Below are 14,672 nucleotides of genomic sequence, written 5' to 3' on the forward strand. Positions count from 1 at the left end.
ATTCTTGGAATAATATTACACTATATGTTAACTAACTTGAATTTAAATAAAAACTTTTAAAAATTAAAATTAAAACAAGTAAAAATCAAACAAATTTCTGAAATGACTCTTGAGAGTCATGATGTCTTAACTGTTATGAGACTGTGTCGTGGAGTCAGACTATTTGAGTTTGAAAGCTACTGTGTACACACTGTGTACACAGAGCAGACTGTCAACAGCCTTTGCCTCCATTCCCTCTTATATAAAATGGAGGTAATAACAGCATCTACTGTCCATGGTTGTTGGGAGGATTAAGTGAAATAATAAACACAAATTAGTGTAGTGTGCATTCAATGAGAGTTAGTTATTAACATTATTACCTCAGAAAATTTCCTTCATTTTAATCGTCCATCTAAAAACACAGCTCAGTGTTCTGGCCAACCTTCTACAGAAGCCACATTCCATAATTATCACTTTACCTCAATCTTCTGCATGGCTCACACATACCCACAAAACTCACTGATCTGCACTGCACACAAAACTGGTTCATTGTACTTTCCTGCCCTTCCAAAGGCCTTTGACTTTATTCTCTAACTACTTCTGTTCTCCTCCATCCTGCAGGGCACTCTAATTAGTTATTAAAATAATCTCTTTTCAGGAAAGACTTTGCCAGTTCTGTTCATCCGACCCAGATCACCTTAACATCCTAACTGCAGATAGTAATCGTCTGTTTGGCTTCTTCAACTAAATGTTTATGTCATTGAAAGAAGAGATTTATTTACTTCATATTATTCTAACCTCTGAAGCATCTGTGGTAAGACCACAGAAATATTAGATGGGAACTTACTGATTTCTTGTATAAAAGATATTAAAATTGGAACAAAGGTGAGTTAGCCCCTGGGTAAGTCAGAAACTATAGCAGGGGGAGTTGTCACCAGAAGGAAACTTCATTTGCAGGAAAGAAGGAGACCTCAGAATGACTTACAGAGCTGAGACTCCTCCAGCAAGGGTGGGTGTTTCCTTTAATTTAGGGTTAGGATGGGTATTTAGAGAGGGGAGCCTTGTCATCATATATAGAGGCAGGCATGAGGTCACACACACACCTTAAGGAAACCTGCCTATATGTACATTGTATGTTAGGTAATGAGGCTCCTGCTCCTCCTTGGGCAGAGATTTTAGTATTATAATGAGGTAGAGGTAATTGTGGGTCACTCCAAGGTCTGTCTATGCAGGTGTGGGTCAAGGTTGAGCTCAAACTGGTCTGGGTGGTCTTCCCAGCCAGTCTGGGAAGAGGAACTTAAGGAAAATGTGGAACAAATTTTGGTGAGTAAATGCAGGTGGTCAGTAAAGGTCTCGCCTTGGGGCTAGGCTGGTGACAGCATTACATGTATGAAAATGCTATCCACAGTGTTTATATTTTCCTTATTGATATGAAACTTGCCTTTTGAAAATACTGTCTTTTTCATTATGCTTCTAATTGCTTTCCTGTAATAATAGTGCAAGTAAATTATCAAACTTTGAAAAGTACACAGAAATTTATATATTTGATTTTATAGTGTAGGAGAGGAATAATTTTCCCTTTATCTTCCACCTGACAAACTTTGTAATACAAGACAGAGTAATATGAGAAAAACAAAGAGAAGTTTCATAACAGGTATTTGTCCTGGAAAAGTGAGAAAAGCCAGGAAAGCTGAGTGAGTCTCTGAAATGGTCCCAGCCACCACCTTAAATACCATCTCCAACCAATAACAAAAGATGTGGTTTATGGGAGGTTTTCTAGCAAAGCACTGTAAACAAGGGAATGGTTCTTATGCAGATTTGTTCCTGTCTTCTCCATTCATAAGAGTTTCTGAAGATTTGATCTTCATCCTCTTGCTGGTACTGGGAAGGACCCTTTGCACATGGAGATTTCCCTTGTAATGTAAGCTTCCTGCATGGAGATTAATTTATACTCTTCTCAAAGAACTTCTCCAGTGTCTGCAATTTCTTAAAATCGTCAGACTGAAATAATTCTTATGCCAAAGAGGTAAATTTCAAGCTTGAAAATTCAGATTACCTTCAATAGTTCACATTAGAAAATACAAAAGAGGTCATTGTCCTAACAATCTGGTGCTGTTAATGTTAGGAGAAGATAGAATTCAGTAGGCAGAGAGAGAAAGCTTAAGGACTGAGGTCTCTGAGTGGGGAAAAACACCTGTTTTGGAACCATGCTGGGAGGGTCTGACCACAGCAAGTCCCCTTAGGCATAAGGTTCCTCTTAAGAATGTAACAGACAGCACCTGCTCTCCCTCTGGTTCCCCTGAGGAATTTGATGAAAGACCTAAGTATGGCCATAGAGCTCCCCTCATATAATGGAAATAAGACAATCAGGAATCCAGCACCTAGAGCTATCAGACCAATAAGGCTAGAACCTGAGAAGGAATGAGGGGGAAGGGAGGCTGACCAAAACCTTATAAAACAAGGACCCTTTCCTGTAGTCCACAGGTATTCACTTTTGAATTGTCCCCTCTCTGTAGAAGAGAGCGTTCCTACTATTCTTCCTTTCTAATCTTATACTCTAATAAACCTCTGTCTGCTACTCATTTTGTGTCCACCTCTTCATTCTTTGAAGCAGCGAGACAATGGATCCTAGGTATTGTGGTAAAAAATCCTGTAACCCTATTTTCTCTATCACCCATCAATTTATACTCTACAACAATGCATATCCTGTCAGAAATTAAGATAAAATTAACATGACTAAGTTAACTGCTTATACTGATTCTCACACATCCTTTAGGCTGCTAGAAAACATCTGCATTTCAGGAAGCTTCTCTGATATAAACTGTCCCCTTGGTGAACCCTGACTGGATTTCCAGTTGAAACCTAATTCTCCTAAATTCCCATCCTCAGTGTTAATACAGTTGTGTGCCTATGCTCAGATTTATCCATGACATGGTCAATGTTGTGTCAAAAGTGTTTATGAGTACACTAGAGGGAGGGGAAGGTACCTGAACATCCAAATAGCAAATTGTCTCTGTTTTGTCCCTTGGTTCAGCTGTAGAAAAAAGAGTTAATTGCAACTGGTAAAGTATGTTCTGAGATAAAGTCATCAGCTTTGCCTTGTTCATTTAACGAATATGAAATTATAGCTGTGTTAGTGTTATGCCCAGACCATAATATCCCCAAATACCAGAGACCACCAGACCACAGGAGACCAAGTCACACATGCAAAAGCAAAGGGCATTTATTATGGGCTTAAGTTCGGGCTCACAGACTTCACCAACACAGTGGATCTGTGCTGAGAGCACCGAACAAGGGCTGAGCAGGGTTTTTATGGGTTTGGAAGGGGGAGTTACAAGAAATTGTGACACAGGTACAGTGATCCAATCATTATTGTACAACAGCATTGGCAACAATTTTAACCATACACATTGTCCAGAGTGTTTGTTACTTTTGGCGGGACCCAATCAGAACATTTAGAGTATCTTTGAAATTAACCAATTACAGAGTGGACCCAGGACCCCCACGTGGGGTGAGTAACTGGTTAATCTAGTATTAAACAACAGGTTTAATCTATGGTTTCCATCTACAGGATGTTAAGCATTAGTTGGCTGCTTCTGATTGGGTGTTACAAGGGTGGTCTCTCCTGCCTTGGGCAATGTGTAACTGCCTGATAGTTTCGGGGAAACTGAAACTTGGGCCTTTAAGGTCTGAGGGGAAACTTAATGCCTGTCATGGAGTCAGTTTGGTTCAGACCTGTGTCCTTTCATTAGAGAGTTTTATTTACCCACCTCTTCCAATAAAGGTAGACATTTAAAACAATTGAAATGATTGGGCATATCACATTCAAATGTTTGGGAATGTTTGACATCTCTTAGCAAATCATGACAGTGTACTGGCTGTGTCGTTGGGTCATTTATATTATATTCAACAGCATGGATTTTTTGACCACCTACTCTCTGCCAGATGTGATCACTGGTGCTGAGGAAACTGAAAGAAATGGTTTATCATTCAAGGAATTTTTAGTCTAGAAGGAGGTGGATGATTGACAATGGGTAGTAGTCTGAGCAGGAAGGTGTTTACATGTGGCTGGGTTTACAGGAAAATTCCTTGAGCTATAAACATCTTTCTGTGCCCCACATGGTGTCTACATTCCCTAAGACAAAGATGTCATGAACTTGTGTTGAAAAAATATGCATGCAACATGCATGCTGTCAGTACTCTCCATTAACCACAGTAGGTTTTAGGGAACCAAGAGAACAAATCTAATACTGCCTAGAGTAAAACATCCTGGATTTAAATCTGCCTTCTAGAGGAAAGCTTCCAGAATGGTTGCTGGGCTATTCCAGAATAAGTCCTGGGCTATGATTATTTGTATGTCATCCTTTTAAATTATTATTTTATTAATATACAAAAGCATATTAATACAATGGAATTAGTGTGTAATTTACAAAACCATAGATTATACAGGTTGGTCTGTATGCATTTTTTTAATTAAAAAAAAGTGAGATGACCATAGTTGATAAAATAAAATATTGTTACTTCTCAAGTCACTTCAGATATCCTTTGTTAATAATGTTAATTTCCTAAATGTCTTTATTATTAATAATGTAATGCTACTACATAATTTGTGTTTGGCAAGTACTATGGTCCAGGCACCATGTGATAAGCTCTACTATGAAGCATATGGCCCTTTCTAGAGATGAAAAATTTGAGTCCTTACTCAAGGACTAAGGTTAACCAACTGGTACATGGCTCAGTTTTGTGATTAAACTCTTCAGTATCAGGCATTGCAGCCTGGACTTCCATTGAAAATCTTAAACTGCCCATGATTTGTATAAGAGATATGAAATACATTTACTCATAACTTGTTCCCTTTGTCCTGTGGCTGTAAGGTTAATGTATTTTATCAATAAAAGACATTTAAATAGGAAAATTAAAATGGATGATTACTAGATAAGACTGACTCTATAGCCTTCAGGAAAATGTAATGGTGTGGATTCCCGGTAAGTATGGAAAAGAGAAAGATATAAACTTAAAATCCTTCTCTCTTTAACAGAATCCATTCTAATTTTATTTTAATACAAGTCATCAATAGAGTTAAAATAGCACACATAAATTTAAGACTTGGAAATGAGATGGGAAAACTGAAGGGACCCCATGAAGAACTGCTTTTGCTCCTTTTCCTGCTTCTGTTCTTGCTAGGACTCTACACAAGGCTTATAGTACAATAATATATGTCCTCCTTGTAAGGGACAAGAAGCTAATAACTTCTCTGAAGTCTTCCAGCACAACAGATAACTGCTAAGGAATGATGGTGTTGTACCCAGATTTTAATATTGCCCCCAAAAACCAGAGACCAGGGAGACCAAGTCACGCATGCAAAAGCAAAGGGTGGTTTTATTGTGGGCTTAGGTTGGCTGAGCCTAAGCTTGGGCTCACAGACTTTACCAGAGTGGTGGATCCATGCTGAGAGCCCTGAACAAAGGTGGGGTAGGGCTTTTATGAGTTTTGGGAAGGGGGAGTTACAGGAAAGTGTGACATAGGTACAGTGATCCAATCATTATTATACAATATTATTTACAGCAGGTTTAACCATTCACTTTGCCTAGAGTATTTGTTACTTTTTGCGGGACCCAATCACACCAGTTACAGTGTTAACCAATCACAGAGTGGGCGTAGGACCCCCCCATGTAGGGCGTGACTAGTCTTAGCCTCCATCTTTAGGCCTGCCCTTAGAAATGTTAAGGGTGTTAGCTGGCCTTTCCTGATTGGGCGTTACAAGGGTGGTCCCTTCTGCCTTGGGCAATGTGTGCCCTTCTATTGTCTCATGGAGTCAATTTCAGATCTGCATCCTTACAACGGGTTGTCATGTATGTTTCCAGATCACCAGCTCTATACATCTTGACACCAACACTCCTTGGCTCTGGGAAATAAGTGACTTACAAGGACACTTGTCCTTGTTCTCACCAGTTCGCAGATGCCTGAGAGGACATGTACTTCAGAGCAGTCCTTAATACAAACCCCAAATTCGATCAAAAGAGAGACTCACTCTCCCTTCCTTTCTGAGCCTCCCAGACAGTCCAACTGTGATATTCTGTCGCTTAATGCTAGTTAATAAACCCTGCTCACTTCCTTCTGGCTCACATTTGATTTCTATCCTGCATGAAACCATGGATCTCTTAACTGGTCCTATGGGACACCCTCTGAGTCCTCAGACCCCACCTGCTGATGTCAGAAGCATCAGAAAATATATCCATCTACAGAATTAATGGAAAATGAAAGAATAAATAAATGACACTTGACTTGTACACACCCTTTAACTCCCTTTTCACTCTGGGAAACTTCCCAGGTAGTCCCAGACAGGTTCCCTAGCACCCTTCACCAGCCCCTCTTGCACAATGGGCCCATATATTTCCCCACTCACCTTCCCAGTTTGTATCTTTGTCTCTTCCCTGACCTATAATTAAATTCTGATTCTGATCATATTGTCTCCAGCCTCCCTAGACCAGATAGTCTCCTACACAGTCTTATTTGTATTAGTATACCATCAGCAAAGGCTTTCTTGATAGCGTAGGAGAGGAAAAATAATTTTCAATTGCCTTTCTAGGTTCTTGGCTATGACCTCCCAGTAAAAGTGATAAAGACAGATCAAGAGGAGAAAAACAGAAGTTTCATAACATGTATACCTCCTGTACACAGGGGAGGTACACAGGAAAATGGAGTGACTCCCTAAATAGCATAAGCCACTCCCTGAAATAGAGACAAAAGATGCTGATGGGGAGGGAAGCCATTTGAGAGGTGACCAGGAAAACACAGTAAACAAGGGTAAGTTTTGTGCAGATTTAAGTCCTTGGCTTCCCCACTGATGAAAGTTTCTAGAGTCAGTTGTTCTTGTTTTCTTAGAGGTAGAGGGAGAGAGAGCCTTTACAAATGGAGACTTCCTTTATAAATGCAAATGTCTTCTACTCAGCTTCTGGAGTTTTACATACATACATTTAAAAAAAATAAGTAGTTCAAAATAATCCTTGTTCTGAAAGGCATTAGTTTGGGGTGGTATATTTGCTCCCTAAAGAAATCACAAAGGTGATAATCTTTTTTCATTTTTATGAACTTATTCCCCAAGCTTGATTTCATCCTGAGTGACCTCCATTCATATTTTTCTTTCACATAGACATCAGCCCATGATGAACAGTCAAAAATAAAACTGATGTAAGCTTATCTTCTCCATACGACATTTTTAAAAGGCACAAAAGATCTGGTAGTCAATATTTTTTTCATTAACTGTGATGTCCATTTGTTTCTTAATTTGTCCTCAAAATAGAAATGAGGGAATAAAAAGAAGATACTTTTAGCTAATATGACTGGATGAGAAAGCCAGTATCTTAAAGCTTAAAGCTTTAAAGCTCTGCTACCAGTAGAAGCACTTTTTGAACTCTGAGCATAGAAAGTGCATTATGGGTAACTTCCTTACTGTTCTAATGAATGTAAGAAAATATTGTGCCACTTTGACTACTGATTCTATGTTCCAACACATCATTTCTCAACAATAACCAGAGTTAAAATGAATGCTCACTAGATGATGTTGAATTATTTCTGGATGACAAAGGACAGGTTCCAGCCCCACTTCCGCACTTCTGTTGCCATGGTTTTCAAAAGAGATGCATCTATGGTGAAAGCAGATTCTCGCTTTTCTATTCATCACCATCTGACTACAGGAGCCAGTATGCACATCTATGATCTCTCTTGCTCATGAAGGCAGATGGAATGAACATAAATGATTAGAAAACACCACCTGCTCTGTGTTTAATGTAGGAGGAAAAAAGCAGCTGTGCCATTTGGGATGGAAAACATATTAGCTGAGGCTCAGCATGCCACTTACACAACCAGCCGTGAAGACTGCAGGTTACTGTAGGTATAGGATGAAATATTGTATAACGAATACCTGCTTTCTATTTAGGAATTTCTGTCTGAAGATTGTCAAGCACAGAGTAACTGATGGGTCTCTAAGAACATCCTCTACATCTTAACACTTGCTATTAGGAATATGAAAATTAGAATTCTTGTGAAGATAAGTCATCTATACAGTGCCTCAGAAGATCCAAAATGTGGCCCCACGGTAGCCATAGCTACCGCTGCACGGTTATCAAGTGAGGAACAAGATTTTTTCAGCAGGCTTCCACTGATGTGAGAGCTCATAACCCTCCAAATTTTCATTTACCTCTACAATTAGATTTGAGGACAGCAGACCATGTGAACAGATACTTTTTTGTGCAAACACAATTCACTGGAATCATTAAACTCTGAATGAACAGATTAATCACCAATAAAACAAATGTTGGTTCTCCATTTCCAGGGGTGTCTTGCCTCTCTTAGCATGCTGCCATGAAGATGAAAGACTCTCCTTCCTTCAAAAGCCTTTGAATTACTTTCTAATCTCTTTCTGCTTTCGCCTGTAATTAGCCAAGTGATGCCTAATGGGATACTGTTGCATGTGACTAGTGGTTTTAAATTTTATTAAAAAATAACTTGATCTTGAAGATAATAATATGTATAGTATCAATTTAAATACAGAAAGAATATACATAATTATGGAATTCTAGTTATTTTTAATTGACTGGTTAGAAAATCTAAAACTGCCATATATTTCAAACTTTAGCAAGTGAGGCATTATTATGAGAAAAATTTGAGCAAGGTTTTTTCTTTATATAATTGACAAGTAAAACTGTGTAAGTTTGTTTGTTTAAGTCTCTTAATTTTGAGAGAATGAGAGAGAGAGTGAGTGGGGGAAGGGTAGAGAGAGATGGAGATAGGGAAGCCCAATAAGGCTCCATGCTTGTCAGCACAAAGCTTGATGTGGGGCTCAAACACATGAACCAGGAGATTATGACCTGCGCCAAGATCAGCAGTCAACATTTAACTAACTGAGCCATACAGGTGCCCCAACACTGTGTAAGTTTAAACTGTACAATGTGATAATTTGATCATTTAGATATCTTTATCAAATATACACAATCATGTATCTGATACATGATTGCCTTATTAAGGTTGATTCACACAACCATAACTTCACATACTTACCTTTTTGTGGATGTGCTGAGAACACTAAGGTTACTCCCTAAGCAACTTTTAATCATGTAATACAGTATTAACTATACTCATCACATTGTACATAAGATCCCTGAACATATTCATCTATAATTGGAAGTGGACACCTTTTGACCACATTTACTCATTTCCTCTACCACCTCCACCCTCATCCCTGGCAACCAACAATCTACTATGTTTCTAAGGACATTCCACATATGAATTAGATCAATCATACAGTATTTGTCTTTCTCTGCCAGACATACTTCCCTAAGCATATACCCTCAAGTTTCATCAACATGTTGATGTCATCTGCAAATGGCAGGATTCCTTTCTGGCTTTTTGGCAGAATAATATTCCATTCATATATATCACATCTTCTTTATGAATTCATTCTTTGATAGGCACTTAGATTATTGTAAATAATGCTGTAATGAACATGGTGGTACACATATCTCTTCATCTATCATGGTGATTTCATTCCCTTCAGATATATATTCTGAAGTAGAACTATAGGACCATATTGTAGCTCTCATTTTAATTTCTTGAGAAACCTCTGTTCTGTGGTTGTACCAATCTGCATTCCCACTGATAGAGTACCAGGATTCCCTTTTTTCACATCTCTGCCAGTACTTGTAATCTCTTGTCTTTTTGAGACCTATGAAGAGATATTTCATTGTGATTTTGATTTGTGTTTCCCTAATGATTAGTGATATAAAGCACCTTTTCATGAATCTTGTGACCATTTCTATATCAGTTTGGAAAACTATCTATTTCAATACTTTGCTCATTTTTCAATTAGATTATTATCTTGCTTTATGAGTTCTTTTTGTAATTTGCATATTAACCCTTCATCAGATATGTGGTTTGCAAATATTTTTTTCCAATTCTGTAGGTTGCCTTTTCATTTTTTGATGGTTTCTTTTGCAGTGCAGAAACTCTTTAGTTTGTAGTCCCCTGTGTTTGTTTTTGTTTTATTGCTAGTGCTTTCAGTGTCAGAGCCAAAAGACCAATGCCAAGACCAATGTCAAGTTGCTTTGAAGAGACTATCTTTTCCCCTCTGACTATTCTTGGCTCTCTTGTCAAATAGTAGATGACTACATACATGTGGGTTTATTCCTGGGATCTCAGTTGTGTTCCATGATCTGTCTGTGTTTTTATGCAAGTACTGTAGAGTTGTAATTACTATGGATCTGTAATGTGGCCTGCAATCAGGAAGTCTGATGCTTTCAGCTTTGTTTTTTCACCAAGACTGCTGTAACTATTTGGAGTCTTTTATGGGTATGTATGAATTTTAGGATTTTTTTCTATTTCTGTGAAAAATACCATTGGAATTTTCATAAGGTTTGCATTGATGTTATAGGTGGTTTTGGGTAGTATAGACACTTTAAAAATGTGAAGACTTCTAATCTCAGATCTTGGTCCCTAATACCATTCCTTGTTAAAAAAAACATTTCACTGCACCATAAATTTAAGAAGTGATCAAGAAATTATGGGGACATGAGTGAAGAACAGGAGAAAGCTGGAAGACATCTCACCATCCAAGTCTGATATACACTGAGCATCAGAATCCTTAGTAATATTAATGTATTATAATCCATTGACTAAAATTATAATCATGAGTCAATATTGATATAAGTAATTAATTTTAAAAAATGACTAAGAACAGAATGCTCTTACTTAGAGTGCCAACTAATAAAAGCAGAAAAAATAACAGACTTAGAAAATACTATTTTGACATCATATTAATCATTGAGTCAAGCAAGAGTCAAAAATAAAGCCAAAACTAGAAGATAGTTTGATAAATAAAACACACCTGTATAAATACATATTATCTCCTCAAAAATTACTTGTTAATCGCAAACAGCAAAGTAGTAACTACACAATGGAGTAATCTGGAGGTCACCCTCTCAACAAGCTGATCAAAGTGCATGTGTTATGTAATGAAACCCACAGCGTGTGCCTCTTTATATGATGCCCTGGGGAAGGTATGGCACTATTTCTGTAGTGTTTCTGTTAAAAACACATTAACTAAGTCTCATCAGAAGGAATTATCAGACAAACCCACACTGAGACCATTCTATGGAGTAACTTTGAAAGACAATTAAAGGCTAAGGAATTGTTCTAGATTTAAGGAGATTAAAGGAACAATTAAATGCAATGTGTGATATTGACTTGGATGCTGGATGAAAGAATAAAAATGAAAAACATTATGGGATATATTGCAGAATTTGAATATAAACTATGATTTAGAGAACAGTCATGTTAATATATTTTTATTCTTATAATTGTACTGTGATTTCTTGTGTAAAAGTACTTTCCATAAAAATATACCCTGAGTTACTTACAGGTAACAGATCATGATGCCTGTGTCTGCAGGGGACCAGCCCACACACCCCAGTTGAAAGGTCCCTGAGTAGCGGGTTGGTGTCGGCGCAATAGCTATAAGAAAGAAGACAGACAATGTGAATGGTGGTAAAGCCACACTTTACTAAGTCAGTGTCTTATATACCATAGGTGATTACAGTTTTTCTTTAATGATTACATAGTTTATGGTCCTTGAAACAGTAAAAACATGTTCTGGGAAGGATCATTTTTTATCACAGAAGAGAGAACAGCCATGAGAACATAAGTAAATAAAACAGGAATGAGGGAGTCTGTCTCTCAAAGAATTTTCTTTTCAAGGCCCTTTAGCAGTTATGTCTGGGCAAGACGCTTATTATCCAAAAAGTTAATTTTAGACAGAGGATTGTGTTTGCCCCCAACAGCAGTCAATGCGCTGGGAAAAAATAATGTAGGGGAAAGCTGGGTCACTAACTGACCCATGATGATTCAAAACTTAAAAGTATATGCCTTTTTGCTTTTGCAAAGCAACGAGAAAATCATAGACAGGATAAACAGAAGCTACATGTGCGGTCCAGGAGGCCAAATGTTGTTTCACAGTCTTTTGACTTGATCCGAAACTTCCCAAATAGTTCTCCTGTGCCCTGGAGGCAAGCCATCAAGGGTCACTTATATAGATTCTCCTGTGCTCCGGAGGCAGTGCCATCAACGGTGGCTATGTGGAAGGTTTTTTGGCCTACTGGGCCCCAACGTGTGTCATTTTATATTAATAAAATAATATGATGCCTGTCAGTGTCACTCTAATGTTAATAAAATAATATGATAATGAAGCAAACAGAAAAAATACTTAAAAAGTGAGACTAGGTACTGACTATAAGGGAATTATGGATGATTTATGTAAATTTGAAACCATATAAGCAAAAAGAAAAAGATTAAATATATTGTTTAGAGAAAATGAGCATAATTAAGAAAACAAATGTTAGAAAAAGGAAATATCCATGAAGAATATTGTTTTTCAAATGCTACTTCTTCAAATGTTAAAAATCAACACAAATAAACTTAAGTGAAAAAATAAAGTATTAGATTAAAAAAAAAACAAGAAAAGAATCTGTCTGTACTTTTGAGTGTTTTAGAGCTTATACAAAACTTACTGAAATGGGCAATAAAACGATGACATAGCTTGTATCACCTAAAGATATTGGGGAAAGACTTTGAATAAGCCTTGGCAGAAATGCTGCTAATAAATGTACACAACTATAAAATTCAGAGGGAGGATGTCTAAATACCTTGTAGTTGTACAAAAGTAATTAAGCAGAAGAAATTACTTTTACAGCTTGGACTCATTTAAAATGTTGCTATTAAATTCAGTTGAATATTATGCCAGCATGAGCTATTCTTTAACAATAGTATTCTGTGTAGCTAGATGCCAGAACTTTCTGTGGCAAAGACATAAACACTTCTGTACAGGATGTCCTGGTAGTCAGAAACAATTTATCCATTAACAATGTGTCCTTGGTCTTCTGAATGTTGGCTCAGCTCACAAGGGTACTCAAATCAAATAAAACACACATATTGTAGAAACAGATTGTGTTCTTATAGTATTTAGATAATTTTCTCTCATGGCAGAAATCCTAGAGGAAGCACTAAACAGTGTATTCTACTGGATGTGAAATTATAGTTTTGGTAGTTTCATGTTTTTTGTTTTAGTATGTTTGCTTGGCTTGTCTGACTACATCTGCTGGTTAATTTGAATTAGATAAATGTATATCAAAGCGAAAAATAACTATGAACTTGCCTAGAGTCTTTACTAACTTTCTGTTGCCTAGATCTCCTTTGGTCACATTATGGGGATAGTTTTTACATTATTGGTCCAGTTTGCATTCAGATATACAAATTCTGTACCAAGTGAGCTGTGCATGATTCCTGGGTTCTGCCTCTATGTAACTTTGTCTTGATCTTTCTGGTATTTAATTTTCTCAACTCAAAAATGGGGTAATAAAATAATTTTAATTTCTTAAGTATAAAGTGTTGTAGGAGTGCCAATGATGGAATCTTGCACCAATGGATTACATATCTCAAAAAAAATCTTTGAGATCTCATTGGCAAAAAACTCAGTAATTTCATTTGACTACAGAGGAACCAGGCTAGTAAGCAGTTATGCAGTTGCTGATCTGACTTCTACCACTTTCTGTAATGGCAGCACCAGCCAAAATGCCACTCAGCTTAATTTCTATACATGGTGGCTCAGCAATATATTATCTAGGAGAAAGACTGATATCACATACATCTGCTCTCTTTTCCCCAACAGAAAACATGTTTAAGTATGTGATAAACAGCATCAGTAATATGTATTCTAGAATAAACACCACCCATTCGTACACTGGAATTTCTCCTGTTTCACTTAAAATACCTCTAGCTTAAGTTTAATAAGTGTTCCCCAGAGGGGAAAAACTCCTGGATATCACCATCATTTTTCATGAACATCTCAAAAATATGTTTTTGTTTAAATATAGTATTTTGAAATATCATTTTAATGTGCATTTTGGCTTTTAATTGTACTATATTTTCCTATTGTAAAATACTTTCTCTTTTTGATGTATAAAAACAGCATATAGTTTTTAGTAGCTTTTCTCATGAGTAAATTAACCATTCAAATGCTATAACATGTATTTCTACTATATTTAAAAGGTCCTTTTTATGATAAAAGTGGTTATAAAATATTCTTGAGTTTTAAAATCTCCCATTTCTGTTTTCTCCAGTTCAGCTACCTTTCCATGTTCGAGTTAATCCCTCTTAGAGCATCTGGGTCCTCAACATTTGTAATCCATAGGGGGCTGACATCAGTCAATCACAAACATGATTTTAATCTGAACACTCTTCAAAAAGCTTCACTAACTAATAAACAAGCTAGTCATGCTGATTTGCTCATTAAAAAATGGCTTTCCAGAAAATAGTTCTTTTAATGTCGGAATATCCATAGTAAGTTGTGGTTTGTGACTCTGGTAGGCAGAATAATGACCTCCCAAAGATGCCCAGGTCCTAATCCCCAGAACATGTATTTATGTTTAAAGCACAGTAAAGAATTCCCCATTGCAGGTTGAATATAGGTTGCTAATTGTCTGACCTTAAAAGGAGGAAATTATCTTGGATTATCTATGTGCAGACAATGTAATCACAGGGACTTTCAATGTGGAAAGAGGGGGTTGGTCTCTGTCAGAGAAATGTTAAGAGAAAAAGATTCAACTGGTGACTGCTGGTTCTAAGGATGGAAGGGAACTACAAGC

The sequence above is a fragment of the Suricata suricatta genome, chromosome 2 (assembly GCF_006229205.1).
Source record: "Suricata suricatta isolate VVHF042 chromosome 2, meerkat_22Aug2017_6uvM2_HiC, whole genome shotgun sequence".
Lineage (NCBI taxonomy): Eukaryota > Metazoa > Chordata > Mammalia > Carnivora > Herpestidae > Suricata > Suricata suricatta.